This window comes from Manis javanica, chromosome 16, assembly GCF_040802235.1.
Source record: "Manis javanica isolate MJ-LG chromosome 16, MJ_LKY, whole genome shotgun sequence".
Taxonomy (NCBI): Eukaryota; Metazoa; Chordata; class Mammalia; order Pholidota; family Manidae; genus Manis; species Manis javanica.
Window position 1 is genome coordinate 42,141,384 of NC_133171.1, and position 13,824 is coordinate 42,155,207.

The 13,824-nt window shown below is 43.1% G+C and overlaps 1 long non-coding RNA gene across 1 annotated transcript in view; it reads left to right on the plus strand.

Moving 5' to 3' along the window:
• The first annotated feature begins 9,732 nt into the window (after positions 1 to 9,732).
• LOC140846745 (uncharacterized) overlaps positions 9,733 to 13,824 on the plus strand; it is a 34,937-nt gene continuing 30,845 nt past the window's right edge. Inside the window, exon 1 of the long non-coding RNA XR_012126119.1 lies at positions 9,733 to 10,008. This is a non-coding gene — a long non-coding RNA (uncharacterized lncRNA). The remainder of the gene's footprint in view (positions 10,009 to 13,824) is intronic.

Here is a 13,824-nt window from a genome sequence, read left to right on the forward strand (position 1 = left end):
CAAAAAAAAAACCCCATGAGATACAAGAGAAAGTGCTCCACATCACTAATCATCAGGGAAATGCAAATCTAAACCACAGTGAGATGTCACCTCACACCACTTGTTAGGATGGCTGCCAGTAAAAAGGTAAGAAAGAAAGTGCAGCAAGGATGTAGAGAAAAGGAAACCCTCATGGACTGTTGGTGGGTATGAAAATTGGTGCAGCCACTATGGAAACAAAATGGAGATTCCTCAAAAAATTAAAAATAGAAGTACTATAAAATCCAGCAATCCCACTTCTGGGTATATATACCAAGTAAACAAAAACACTCTTTCAAAGAGATATCTGCACACTCATGTCTATTGCTGTATTATTTACAATAGCCAAGACATGGAAACCACCTAAGTGTTCATCTATGGATGAATGGATAAAGACAGTGTTGTATATATCAATGGATCAGACAGTCATGAAAAAGAAGGAAATCATGCCAGTTATAATATGGACATTGAAGGCATTATGCTCAGTGAAATAAGTCACACAGAGAAAGAGAAATACTGTATGATTTTACATAACTGTGGAATCTGAAAAAACTGACCTTCCAGACATGAGGACAGGTTAGTGGTTGTCTGAGTTGGGGGGAGGTGAGAGGTGGAGGTTAAATGGATGAAGGTGGTCCAAAGGTACAAGCTTCCAGTTATAAGTTCTGGGGTTGTAATGCATTACATGGTGACTGTAGTTAACAATACTATATTGGATATGTGAAAGTTGCTAAGAGAGTAAATCTTAAAAGTTCCATCATGAGAAAAAAAAATTTGTAACTGTGTGGTGATCAATGTTAACTAAACTTATTGCAAGAATTTATAATTTAATGTATATAATGTATAATAACTTACACATTATGTAAATTATATACATATACATATGTCAAATCACTATGGTCTGTATCTTAAACAAATACCATGTTACATCAATTACATCTATATTATACTACACACACACACACACACACATAGTTGTGCATACAGACAGCCCTGGGAAAGACCAGGAAGAAAGAAGCAACTCTTGGCTCCACAAGTTGAAACCTGGTAATTTAATGGCAAGTGCTGGAAGTAATGGACACAGGACCAGCTTCATGGGTATACAGCCTGTGCTGTAGGCTCTGCACTCCAGAGTATCTACACTTGGCTTAGTGCCCTGCTGTTGCAGTCTTGAAGTCATTAATAAGTTTTGAACCTGGGGCCTCACATTTTCATGTCGGAAATTGCATGACCAGCTCTGAATGGACAGGCATGGTTGTGTTCCTTGTAAAATGTTAGTGATTGGGGTGTGACAGTGATGACTGTTGCAACATAAAAGCCCAGACAGTGTTCCCCAAATTCCCCCAAGTTTCCGCCACCCATGACTAAGGAGGTACTCAGATTTCTGCTTAAACAGTTACACTAAGGAAAGGGGGTAAGTGCTGATTACATAAAATGGAAGCGGCTTGCCTCATTCTGGGCCCTCAGGCTAAGTTTCATGACCTTTTGTAACAAAGACTCTTCCTCCCCAGGGAGAGAACACGCACCTACAGTGGATGATCTCCCCAAGGCACCAGTCCGTGAGTCAAGGGCATTTTGCTGGAGAGCAGTCACAGAGTTGAGCTGGGAGCAGGTTCTGAGGCTGCCCTCAGGGCTCCAGGGCTGGGCTTGGCCAAACTGCGCATGTCAGTGCCAGAAGCTTGCAACAGCTCACGGGACTTCCTTGGGGGACGATTTCCAGCACATTGCAGTCAGTATTCTAAGCATATTTCACTTTTTGTAAACCTGTCCCCCTTTCTCTATAAAGTCCAACACTCTCCAAATGACAAAACTTTTCAACTTGTAGTTGTTTTTCAGGTGATTGGTAAAAGCCAGTAGCGGGTAAAGCTTGGGAAATGACACCCTTGGACAGTCACCTTGCTGCCTTAATTTAGGCAACTACTGCTTCTGTAATCCCCCGTGGCCTGCAACATCGAAGGTTTTAGTCAACAGACTGTCTTCTCCCCACTCACAACACACACATGCACACACACACATGTGCATTAGCAACTTCAGTATTCCTCCCTCTTCTTAAAAGAGCCCCACGTTTCTTTGGGAGATTTTCCTTCCCTATTCCATGTGGTCTGCTTGGTATCAGTGACACTGGTGCATTGTCATCCCAAAGATAGTGCCCCAAAGGGTTTGTCCATTACTTCCGGTTACCGGGATGCCCAGAACTGCTTTCCTTCCCATCCTTCTGAATATTCAGTGCTATTTTTTAGCCTGTGAGCTATCCAGGGCCTAATATTAAACTTCTCTTTTGCTTACATTTTTCAGGGTCAATTTATGTTGCTTCTTGAAGGGTCCCTACCAGTAAGATGGCAAACTTCCGGCTTCTCTTCGGGGTGGGGGTGGGGGTCCTCAGTTCCCGCCGGCGCCACTTGAAGCCCAATCACCTCCCTCCCCCCTCCCACTCCCAGCACCTAGCCAACAGCCACCAGCCCCGTAGAAGTGACACCTCAATCAGCTCATGCCCCTTCCTATATAACCCAGCACCTTTCCCTAATAAAGCGGAACTCTCCGGTGAATTGCTGCTATGTGTCGCTCCTTTCCTTTCACTTCTGAACAAAGACACCTGTTGATATGGGAGGGAATACCAGTCTGGGCAGCCTGGACCTTCTCTACCCAGTTTCCTTAAAAGGGATATCACAATCACTTCCCTCAACAGTGTACTGGAATTCCCTTAGGATGAAAAATAGATGACATAGGATATTAAAAGCTTGCTGCAGTTAATAACACCTAATTTGTACAATAGGAATTCAGGTCAGATCAGCAGCAAAACATCTTAATTTGCTATGTGATTTCTCAGATATTTGGTACCATTAAGGTGGCTAGTAGAATACATGGAAGAGTTTTCAGCCTGAGTTTGTGAAGCAAAAAGTGAGTATGCAGGCCTCCTGGTGACTGCCAGCTCCAGCAGGGTGGGTGGTAGGAATTACTATTACTGCAAGCAGGGTGCATAGCCCATTCCGAGGATTGTTGGTGACTCCATTCTAAGAGGAAAGGATGGGGAGCGTAGAAGCTCACAATCAAATGGCATATGATTTTTTTGACTTGGAGACAATTCTGTGATCTACCATTATTAATAGGTAGGAAAAAAATGAAAATGGCATTTATTAAATGTGTAAGTAGTACAAAATATGATAATGTGATTAAGAGGAAGCCCAGAGCAAAATTTAAAATGATCTGGACTGAGTTGGAATTCCTTTGAAAGAAGGAATCTAAGGAAATTAATCATTCATTATTTAGGGAATAAGGAAGATAGCATATTATAATAGAAAGGGTAGGGACTTTGGAGCCAGATGGGCTTGCATGCAAGCCCAGCCGTACTACTATCATGACTACCACCAGCACCACTACCACGATGGTGGATCCTGGCCAGTGGCATTGGTTAGGAATGCTTTTGGGCTGCAAGCAACAGAAACATCATATAAAAGTTCCTAAACCACAAATGGATGTTTTGTTACCTCTCCTAACCAGAGGTCTGGTGGTTCCAATGTATGTCTAATACTTCAGAGACCATGCATGTTAGGGTTTATCTCTGGGCTCTCTATTCTGTGATTGTTGCCTTACCTTACCTCTGTGACCAGAAGTAGAAATCAGTGTTCAGAACACAGATCTGATATTTGAAGGAAAGAGTCCTTTTTGCCCATCTTGGGGCTCCGATAGTTTGTGTGCAAGCTGCTCTGGGGCTGAGGGTGGGGGTTAGTTAGCCACTATAGTGCCAAGAGCTGAAATTGAATGAAATTTACCATAGTTTACCTTTCCCTGTCTTCCTCTGGATGTTGCAAGCCTTCAGTAGACTGCAGAGTACCAAAATAGTTGCATTAGATAGATTCTTTGAGTGCAATTTTTATTTAGGTGAGGAGTCATGTTTCTGGTATTTCCTATTCCACAGTTTTCCTAGAATCTCCTAGGTTGGTGATTTTAACATAATTGTCATAAAGAGGATTTGTATGTCATTTTTTCCCATAGAGATTTATTCTGTCTTCTAGATCACTGTGTATTACTGCTTTGGAAACTGGAGAGTGATGAATTCTAAAAAACAACACTTACAGTGACATGACAGTGTGTGCTCAATAGACATGAATGTTACTATTAAGTGCAATTGTGATTATACTCAGAATTCCCACCTTTGGCCACGGTCTCAATGATTTTATAAGTTTCCCCACACCAGCATTGTAACTATTTGTCCTTATGTAGCAGACATTGTGAAATAGAACAAAAAGAGTCACATAGAATTTAGTTTGAGATTGGAGAGGCTGTATAGGAAAAAGAAAAATGCCCTTCAGATTTTGAGAAAATTAAGACCACCTCCTTTCTCATCCTTCCTCACAAGTTTCCCACCTATTGGGGCAGGTTGGAGTTCAGGAAATAAATCATGCATTTATGTGGACCGAGGAATGTCTGAAAAAGTCTTTGCAGAAGTTTGGGGAATGGTCCTTCTGGCTGTCATAATAATTTCTCCCCTTTTGAAGTATTGTTTCGCCATCCTGCATGTTAGGAAGCCTAGACGCAACAGGAAAATGTTCCTACATAAATGTTCCTACATCCCTTCAAAATAGACTTTCATCTTGTGACAAAAGGAACAAAATGTCTTCCTTTCCTCTCCCACTTCAAAGTCTTCTATCTCAAGAACAAGAGCCTGATATCTTTGCTTTTCCTAACTCCCCTACTCTGACATTTTTTTGCAAACTCCTGGAGTTCTCTTCTGCAATTATCCCATGTGAAGTTATTTATCTCACTTAATAGTCAATTTGGTTTATTCAGGAAGAATGCTCCCCTGAGCTCTGTTGATAATCTATTCCAGTGCTGAGTTACTACTGCAATCTCAAAGTTCCTAAAATACCTTAATTTTTCATGCAGCTGCATTCACCTCTCACTCTGCTTAAAACCCTTCCATGTCTTCCCATTGCTCTTGAGCTAAAGTCCGAAGTCCTTAATATGGCCTTGGAGGCCCTGCGTGATTCTGTCTTTCCAGCCTCATTTTGGGCCTTTGCACACTTCCCCTGCTCGGCCCTTTCACTCTCAGGCCTTTAGTCTATTTCCTCCTCCTGGAACTACCTCATCTTCTACTCCTAAGTGTTTCCTGTTCTTTTTTGCTCTTATCCCTGTTAATTACCAACAAGGGTGATTGCTACTTCCTACAGTAGGAGTGTGTTTAGTTTTGTAAGAAACTGCCAAAATGTCTTCCAAGTGACTGTACCATTTTGCATTCCTACCAGCAATGAATGAGAGTTCCTGTTGATCCACATCCTCCGAACCAGCATTTGGCATGGTCACCAGTGTTGCAACAGACCTCTCAGCTCACAGCTATGACCCTATGGAGGATCCCTAACAGCTCACAGCTATGACCATATGGGAAATCCCGAATAACCAGCTGATGGGTGAGCAAAGACCTGAGCTTGATCCAAGGAGGTGGAGGCTGTGATGTGCAAGCCCACGTCGCAGTCCCACCAGGGGAGTTAACCTGCTCATCAGGAGGAAGCACGGCTCCTGTTACGCAGTGGGGGCAGGGAGAACAACTTGTCACCCAAGTGACTCACTGGGGTGCCTCTTGATGCTCCCTGTCCAGTGACAAATGAGTGCAGCGGCCATAGTCTGATAAAGGCAGGATGACCAGGGGTGAGAGTCCTTGGGGATGACAATATAGGTGATGCCACTGAGTAAGCCAAGACCCAGAAGTACTCTACAAGATGGAGACTCCCATCTACATGGTTGAAGGAGGAGGAGGTGATGAGCATCAGTTCTGACCTGAAACCAGCATCAGTGCCCGGGGCTCACCCTCCTCTTCCAAGTTCCCCTCACAGGAATCTCCACTTGCCCCTCAGTCCACCCTAGAATCCTAGAGCAGATGCTTCCAGAACTTAGAGTAGTGGATCCAAGTGGGATATAGAGCATCCTAGTGTATGCTGTGAGGCACTGCCTAGATCCCCTGTCAGCCCTGAAGGGCTTTAGTCCTCCACCTGCGGGGGGCGCTGTGTGCTCATACCCTCAGCTGTCAGGCCTTTGCAACATTTACCTTGGCCAAAGAGATTTGCCTCGCCCAAGGCCACATGCCTCCTTTCTGCTGCAGCCCACATCCACAGACGGAAGGATAGTGTCATTGAAGAACACTGGTTTCTTAGCGATTGCTGTGTCCTCAAAACACAGGAAATATTTGCACGTGATAGTTTATTAATACATTTCTGTTTATTTGAACTGGAAGCTAGTAAGGAATGAATCTCTGAAGTCTTTAGTTTAATACCAAAGCAAGGCGCCAGCTAGTGGGGCAGGGAGGCCTCCAGGCTTGCAGCTGGCCTTGGGGGCAGGGACAGGTTAAGGCTAATAAGCCCAGTGCTCTCTACCAACAGCCTTCAAACAATTCCCCTCTCCTCTCTGAAACCTTACAGCTCTTGTTGCATATGCTATAAAATGTAATGACTTATTCTCGTTTTATTTGCTCACTCATGTTTCATTTGTGATCATCTTTTTCCATAAAAGCATATAAGCTCTTTAAGAGTAAAGGCCAGTGTTTAAACATCTCTATTTTTCTACAGCAACTGGCATGGTACTAAGAATTTAGAAGGTGCACATTTGCCAATCAGCTGACCTGTAACCCAGCTAATGGGTACAGTTTATACCTCTCATTCCAGGTATGGTGGCGAAGTGGTTTTCACTTTAACTTGCTGTGTATGTATCATGTGGAGAAATGTGCCACAGCTGAAAGGGAGAAAACCAGCACTATTGATCCCAAAGTTGTCATACTTCTCTTAGTCTCTCTCAGTCTCCCTGTTTGAATTTCCTCACAAGGAGTTCAACATTTCTTTGTTCCCTTTCTAGATGTGGAGTTAGTCACCATTAATGTTTTTGTTTGTTTGGTTTATTTAGCAGAACTATCTTCCATGTTCCTAGAATCATGAGATCTTGGCAGAACACACTCAATTTTGGGGTAAAAAAAAAAAAAAGGAAGGGTTTCCTTTTCTATTTGCTTCCCAGGCTTTTGAAATTGATTCCATGCATACTATTTCGTTGTTGTTTTTAAAATCCCTGGTTTCTGCAAATAGGGATAAGACTCAGGGAATTTTTAAGGCAGAACTCTGGCGTTCCCTGTGTTTTCTGGTTGCAAGCTTTTCATTTATAGCCCATTAAAAATTTATATCACCAACCGTGGCCTGACAGTGTGACAATTATACTTTCTTCAGTTTGCTCCATATTTTAAGGCCATTTTCTGCTCATGTAAGATATAATAGAATGAATGCGGTGTGCCTATGACCAAATCTCTAGGTTTGTCAGCTAGGGAAATAATTTTTATCAGTGATTAAATGAAATAAACCAGTTTTACGAGGAAGCAACTAGCATCTACATTTCTGTAAATACCTCAAATGAAAAACAAATACTCTGGACTTTAAAAGATAAAAATCCTTGTTTATCTTCATTTTTTTTTTTTTTGCTGTGTACCTCTGAGAAGACAGGCCTTAGTCTTAAATTTAATTTTACTATATAGTAAGAACTTGGGGATAAAAAAATTCTGGGTTCAAGTCATACTTCTGCTAGATACTCTCTGCTTGTTCTGTTATTGGCTCAATTTGTTATCTGTAAAACCAAAACAAAAAAGACGATATTAAAAGGTTGTGAGAACTGAGTAAAACCTTAAATCATCTGGCACAGAGCAGGAGCTAGGGAAATGTCAGGTGCTTATTTCCTATCCTTCTTTTTAGGGATGCTGTGAAGAAGGAATCAGTAATGGTGATGATAGGATGACATCTGCCTTAGTCCGCTTGGGCTGCTGTAACAAAATACCATAGGCTGAGTGGCTCAAACAACAGACATTTATTTCTCACAGTTCTGGAGGCAGGGAAGGCCAGTCAGTTGCTGGCAAAGGCCCTCTTCCTGGCTTATGCTGTATCCTCCTATGGTCTCTCTTCCTCTTATTATAGGACACTAATCCCATCATGGAGGCCCCATCCTCTCAACCCCATCTAAACCTAAGTGCCTCCCAAAGGCCCTGTCTCTAAACACCATCCCAGTGGGGGGAGATGGCAGCAAGCCACAGTGGGTACAGGAGATGCGATGCTCTGCAGCTGCCCACCAGCAGGTGAGATAGAGATGGCTTCCTGGCAACAATATTCCCCTCCTTCCTTCCACAGATATTCACATTTCAATCAGATTTTAGTTGTAGAAAAATGATAAGAAAAGGGGAAAGTGAAAAAAAACTAGCTGTGATATAACATAGGTAATAGATAGGGTCCCAGCAACTGAAAGTTCACAATGTGAGATGAGACCTAAGTAATTAAGCAGTGAAGAAGAAAGATGTATGAATTAGGGATGGAATGCTGGTGGCAGAAAAGTCAAGGCAACTGTAATTCTAAGTTCACTGTTACAAAGTAGTGTGGTGTGGTTGAAAGTCCACAGAATTGGAAAGGAAAGATATGCTCTCAGCCTGCCATGTAGTAGACTTACGTGACTGCTAAGATGCTCTGTGAAATGAGGTTAACCCTGCTCTACAGGGTTGTTCAAGGGACTGAATGAGATGGAGCATGTGGTACAAGTTAGGATTTTTGGTTGCAGGCAACAGAATCCAGTTCGGGCCACGTTAGGCTGAGAAATAACTTACTGGAGAATGAATAGCCTAGAGAATCTCCATCAGGCCTAGAGACTTTATACAGTCAGCGATGCTTAAGACTGGAAAGAGGATCTGGCCTGTGGGCTGCAGGACTGGCCCCTCTCTCAGTGCTGGGACACTAGAATCCCTTGTGACCACTGCCACCATCCTCACCAGAATGGAATCTGCCTGGTACCTGCTCTTTTATGTCATTGGCTTCCAACGCACAGTCTGAAGCAAGCTATTCTGACGGCAGCACTAAGTCAGGCCAGGCCCTCGCTGCAGAGAAGCCTAGGAAAGAATGTCCGGTGTCTATAGGGAGGAATTCTCCAACCATAAAGGATGTTAAAAAATGCTAGGAGACAGGAAAACCTCCAACAAATTGACTACATATGTGTATGTCTTAGGTTTATGTTTATTTGAGAGCAAGGTCTTCCATTTGTCATTGAGGAGGGCACAGCAGGAGGATGAAGGGGCCCTGGTCACGGCTGTGGGCTGGGGAAACCACTAAACATGGGGCAGCGTTTCTGGAGCCCACTGATAGGGGAAGTTGAATTTGACTCGTGTTGATGGTATTCGTTAACCTCAATGTTAATCTCTGGTGAGAGTCTGGTGAGCTAGCTTTTCAGGGCAAGCAGAGGCAGCCTTCCGATTAAGTCCATTAAATAATTCAGCTTGATTTTATCATCAGCCTAGCCCCTCCTCCCATTCTTTTTGTGAACACTGCAGTATAATTCATAAATGGTGCATTGGTATGTCAGTCTTGTCAGACAAAAATACTCACTTAGAATGCAGGCCCTTCCCCTGTAATGAGCAGCTGGTCAAAAACTTTTCTCCACAAAAAGAAAGAGAAACACCTGACGTCTACCTGTGGTACCTGCTTACAGGAAAAGCAAATCAACTTTTCTTCTCACCCTTTTTGCTGCGTATGAAGAGGTTTCACAAGCTGGCCTGCCTTTGCAGTGAGCAGAGAAAAAAGCACAATTCCCGTGGACATGACCAAGTGAGTTTTCCTTTTTCTCTTATAATTGCTGACTGAAGCAACTGATGGCTTTTGGTTCCTACTTAACCTCATTTTTTTCCTCTACCAGCCCTCTGAACTTCCCCGTGCCCTGTTTGAAAATTCAGGGGTCAGCATAATTCTGCCTGTGGATCTGGAGCCAAAGTAAAGTTTGTGTGGTGAGAGTTGCCACTGTACCCTCAGATCTGGGCTCTGTCTTGGCACCAAGCTGGCATTTGACACGTGTCTCGAACAAATGACAAAGAGGCAGTGTGACCCAACACTGCAATTCCCAGATGCCAGGCTCTCCCAGGGGACAGTGAACTGGGTCACTGTTCCTGAGTTGGACACTTGGAGGAAAGCTTGGATTTGTTTGGAGCCCTAGCAGGTGGGTAATGGCCAAAGCAGGGGAAGGGGATAGAGGGGAAGAAGCTTTACTGGTCGGTGTGAATAAGGCAGCATCTCATGGGTACAGGATAAGCCCCCAAGCCTCTCCGTCAGGCAGACCCAGACAGGCTGACTGGCATCACCGGCTCCTGTCCTGCCAGGCCCCCCACGGACCGCATCTCTCTTCCCTGATTTCCTTGACCTATACGCTGCCACCATGCTCTTTCAAACAAGGTTTCAGCTGCTAACACTAAAAAATGTGCGAGCAGGTGACTGATTCGTGCTTTCCTGGGGTAACTGTGCCGGGTGAGGGGCCCCTCTTGCTGGATTTCCTTTATGAAGAATGGTGAGAATCCTCTCCCAAGCTCTAAAGTTGCTCCTCTGCTCTTCTACATTCTTAGAAGTGCAAAGGGACAGGAAGTCTCTTTATAGTCGTCCTGTGCTCTCTGTGCTCCAAGGGAGCCCAGAAAGCACATGGTGTTGCTTGCAGACCCTTGGGACAGGGTTCTGTTAGACTATTTTTAAACCAGGGCAAGAACATCTGTGAACATATCAGTAGCTGCCGTGCTGTGGCTGACAGCAGATTCATGGAAACAACACGAGGGCTTCCTAAGAAATGCTTCTAAGACTGTTTTCACATTTGAAGGAGAACACGGGCCAGGAAAATAGTAAATGTAGGTTTAGAGGCCCCTCGTCAAATACTCTTGAGAATGACTGGCTTGGTGTGCTAGTTCGTTAATTTTGGTGTGTATCAGACTCACCAGGCTGGCTTGACAAGACACAGACTGCTCACTGGGCCTCATTCCCGGAGTTTCCTATTCATTAGGTCTGGGTTGGGGTCTAAGAATGTGCATTTCTAACAAGTTCCCATTGGACCGGCTGATACTGCTGGCTGGAGGACCACACTTGGAGAACCAGCAGCCTAGTGCATTGTCCCTTCAACCTGCCGTTGGCTACAGAGTGTAACGGGAAGATCCTGGGGCTTGGAACCAGAGAGGCATGAGTTCAAAGCTTGTTCCTATTCCTGATTGCCTGTATGACCTTGAGCAAGCAACTTAACCTTGCTGGAAATTAATTCTCCCATTTGTGTTAGTACATCAGCCTCGGAGGGAATTTATGTAAAGCCCTATGCACAGTGCTTGGCAAATGGCAGGCGTTTGAGAAATGCTGATCTGCCTCACTGATCACTCCTTTTCCCTTCTGCCTTATTTATACCACTTGAAAAGTCATATTACGGGGGAATGCTAGGCTAGATGGATGCTTCCAAATCCTGACTATGCATTAGAACCCCTGGGGAAAGATTAAAATTATACTTGCTCCTGTTTCACTCTTCACTACCTGAATCAGAACCGGTGGGATGAGCCCACACAGCTAGAGACCCTCAGAGCTCCATGGGGGATTCTGAGGTATAGTCCTGCCCATCTGGCTAGTGTTGTTTCTCCCCAGGATTGCCACCCACCTGCTTGGTGTTCTCCTCATGGTGTTCTCATGGTGTTCCTAGTTCCGTCCTGATGGGGGCCTTTGCACAAATCCCTCTCTCTCTTGACTCTTTCCTCGTCTTCTGGCTGCTGAACTCCCATTCTACTCTCTCTTCAGATGGCAGCTCAGTGACCGTGTGTCTCCTCAAGGAAGCTTTGATCATCTGGTGAGGGGTGTCTATCAGAAGCTTTCATAGACATGTGTACAGCTCCTGCTAATTTACACTGGATTCCTATCAGTACCTCTACTCAACTCCAAAGCTCCAGAAGGATGAAGTGCACATCTACTTTTTTCCTTACACCTGTGTAGGTGTGTTTCTTGAATTGTGCTCCCCTAGTATTTTGAACTGCCTTCTTAAATGTGTGCAGTGTTCTTCATTCTTAGTCCTGAGTCTTCAAGAAAGAACCAGAACTCCCTTGCCTATGCGCTCTAAAGTTGCCCAGGCTCTGTCATACTAGCCTGTGTGAGACTGGTTGAGAAGTGACTATGTGAAGAAGCAGGTTCCCTGAGGGATCCATCTGTTGGTCAGGAGGGTGGTGATGGCATCAAACTTTTAGAGGACAGTAGTGATGAAGGTTCTGGCAGCTGATGTTCAGCAACATTGGGACAATCTGTTGTGTTGATGCTTTTCTTGGAGTTGGCATGTGGTTTCATTGGGAATTTTCATGGGTCAGTGGCCTCTGAATCAGATTTTCTGTTCCTCCTGCAGATTTTGGGAGATAGCTGATATGCATTAATTGTTTTTCTGATGAAACTGGCTAGAATGGGGTCATCACTAAGAACCCTGGCAGTTACAGGCTATCCCTGTTGCCAAGCATAGTGCGAAGCATATAGCAGGAGCTCTGTAATAGTTGTGGGATGGAATAATTTAGTAAGTCTTTACTCTGGGTAGACACTATGCATAGGAAGTTATGGGGATTTATTCTCACATATTTTATAATCTCGTCTACTCTGGTGGACTGTATAATCCCTTAAGATATTTACTCTCTCTTTGGGGAGGATTACATTTGTCTGCTTCACCGATATAGGCTTAGCCATATCTTGCCTTGGCCAGTGAAATCTGAGAAGTGATGTGTATCCCTTCTGAACAGAACTTCAAGAGCTTGCATATGATCTGCTGTGTCCTTTTCTTTTTCCTCTCTGCTAAGAGTCAGGCAATATTCAAAAAGGGGGCTGCTCCTGGGAGAACTTCAACATAGAGCAAGATGAAGCTGACCTGCAATGAACATACAGTGTGATGGAGCTGCAAATCTTTGAGTTGTCCTGTTACTTGTTTCCATGGCATAATTTAATCTGTCCTAATGGATATACTCATTTATACATGAAGACACTAAAGACAAATGGTAATTGAAATAGGATTTGAAACCAGGCATTTTTGCCTCAGAGCCCATTGTCCCTTAAGTATATGCTAACCTGGTTTAATCAAGAATGCAAAAGAAAAAATAATCACCAATCATGTATATAATTATAAATGAGAAATTAGAAATAACCCACATTCTAAAGATATTTAAAGCATTATTAAACAGCATCTTACAAGACAATGTGTAAATGTACTTGGAGACTTGGATGAAAGGATAATTTTCTAAGTAACAAAATTAACCTCAGAAGATATAAAGACAGGAAACAGAACAACAGCTGCAAAAGAAATTGAAAAGATTATTAAAGATCCATCCACCCACCTCCATGACTCCTACACCTGCTTTCCCCTTGCTGAAAATGTCAGGCCTGGATTGCTACATGGGGGAATTCTTTAAAATTTTTAAGTAACAGATAATTCCAGGGCTATTTAAACTGTTCCAGAGCATTGAGAAATATACAAAGCTTCCAAATTATTTTTAGAAACCCAAAGTAACATTGTACCAACATTTTACAAAGGTAGCACTAAAAGGGAAACCTAGCATCCAGTCTCACTGGAGAATAAGGATGACAAATCCTAAACTAAGTATTAAAAATATATAATTTAGCAAAACTTTAAAATACAGCAAGTGAAATTCCTTTTTGAAAACTAAGGATGGCTCAGTCCTTGACATATGTTATGATAAATGCCCTATGCTAGTACAGATCAAAGAAAAAGTGTATACTCAATCAATGGCCAAAACCATTTAATTGAGTTCAATGTTAGTTCTGATTTAAAAACACAGACAAATATAAACATACAGGAAAACAATAATAAAAATAGATGGACACTATTTTCACCAAACAATAATAAAAAGTATTTAAAACCCTGAGTCAGCATTGGCTTAGGGTGAAAACAGTAGAAACTTTAAAAGACAAGGGTTCCCACTCTCACTATTTGGAGACATTTTTTGTTACAAATATAGTCTATTACAGTTAGAGA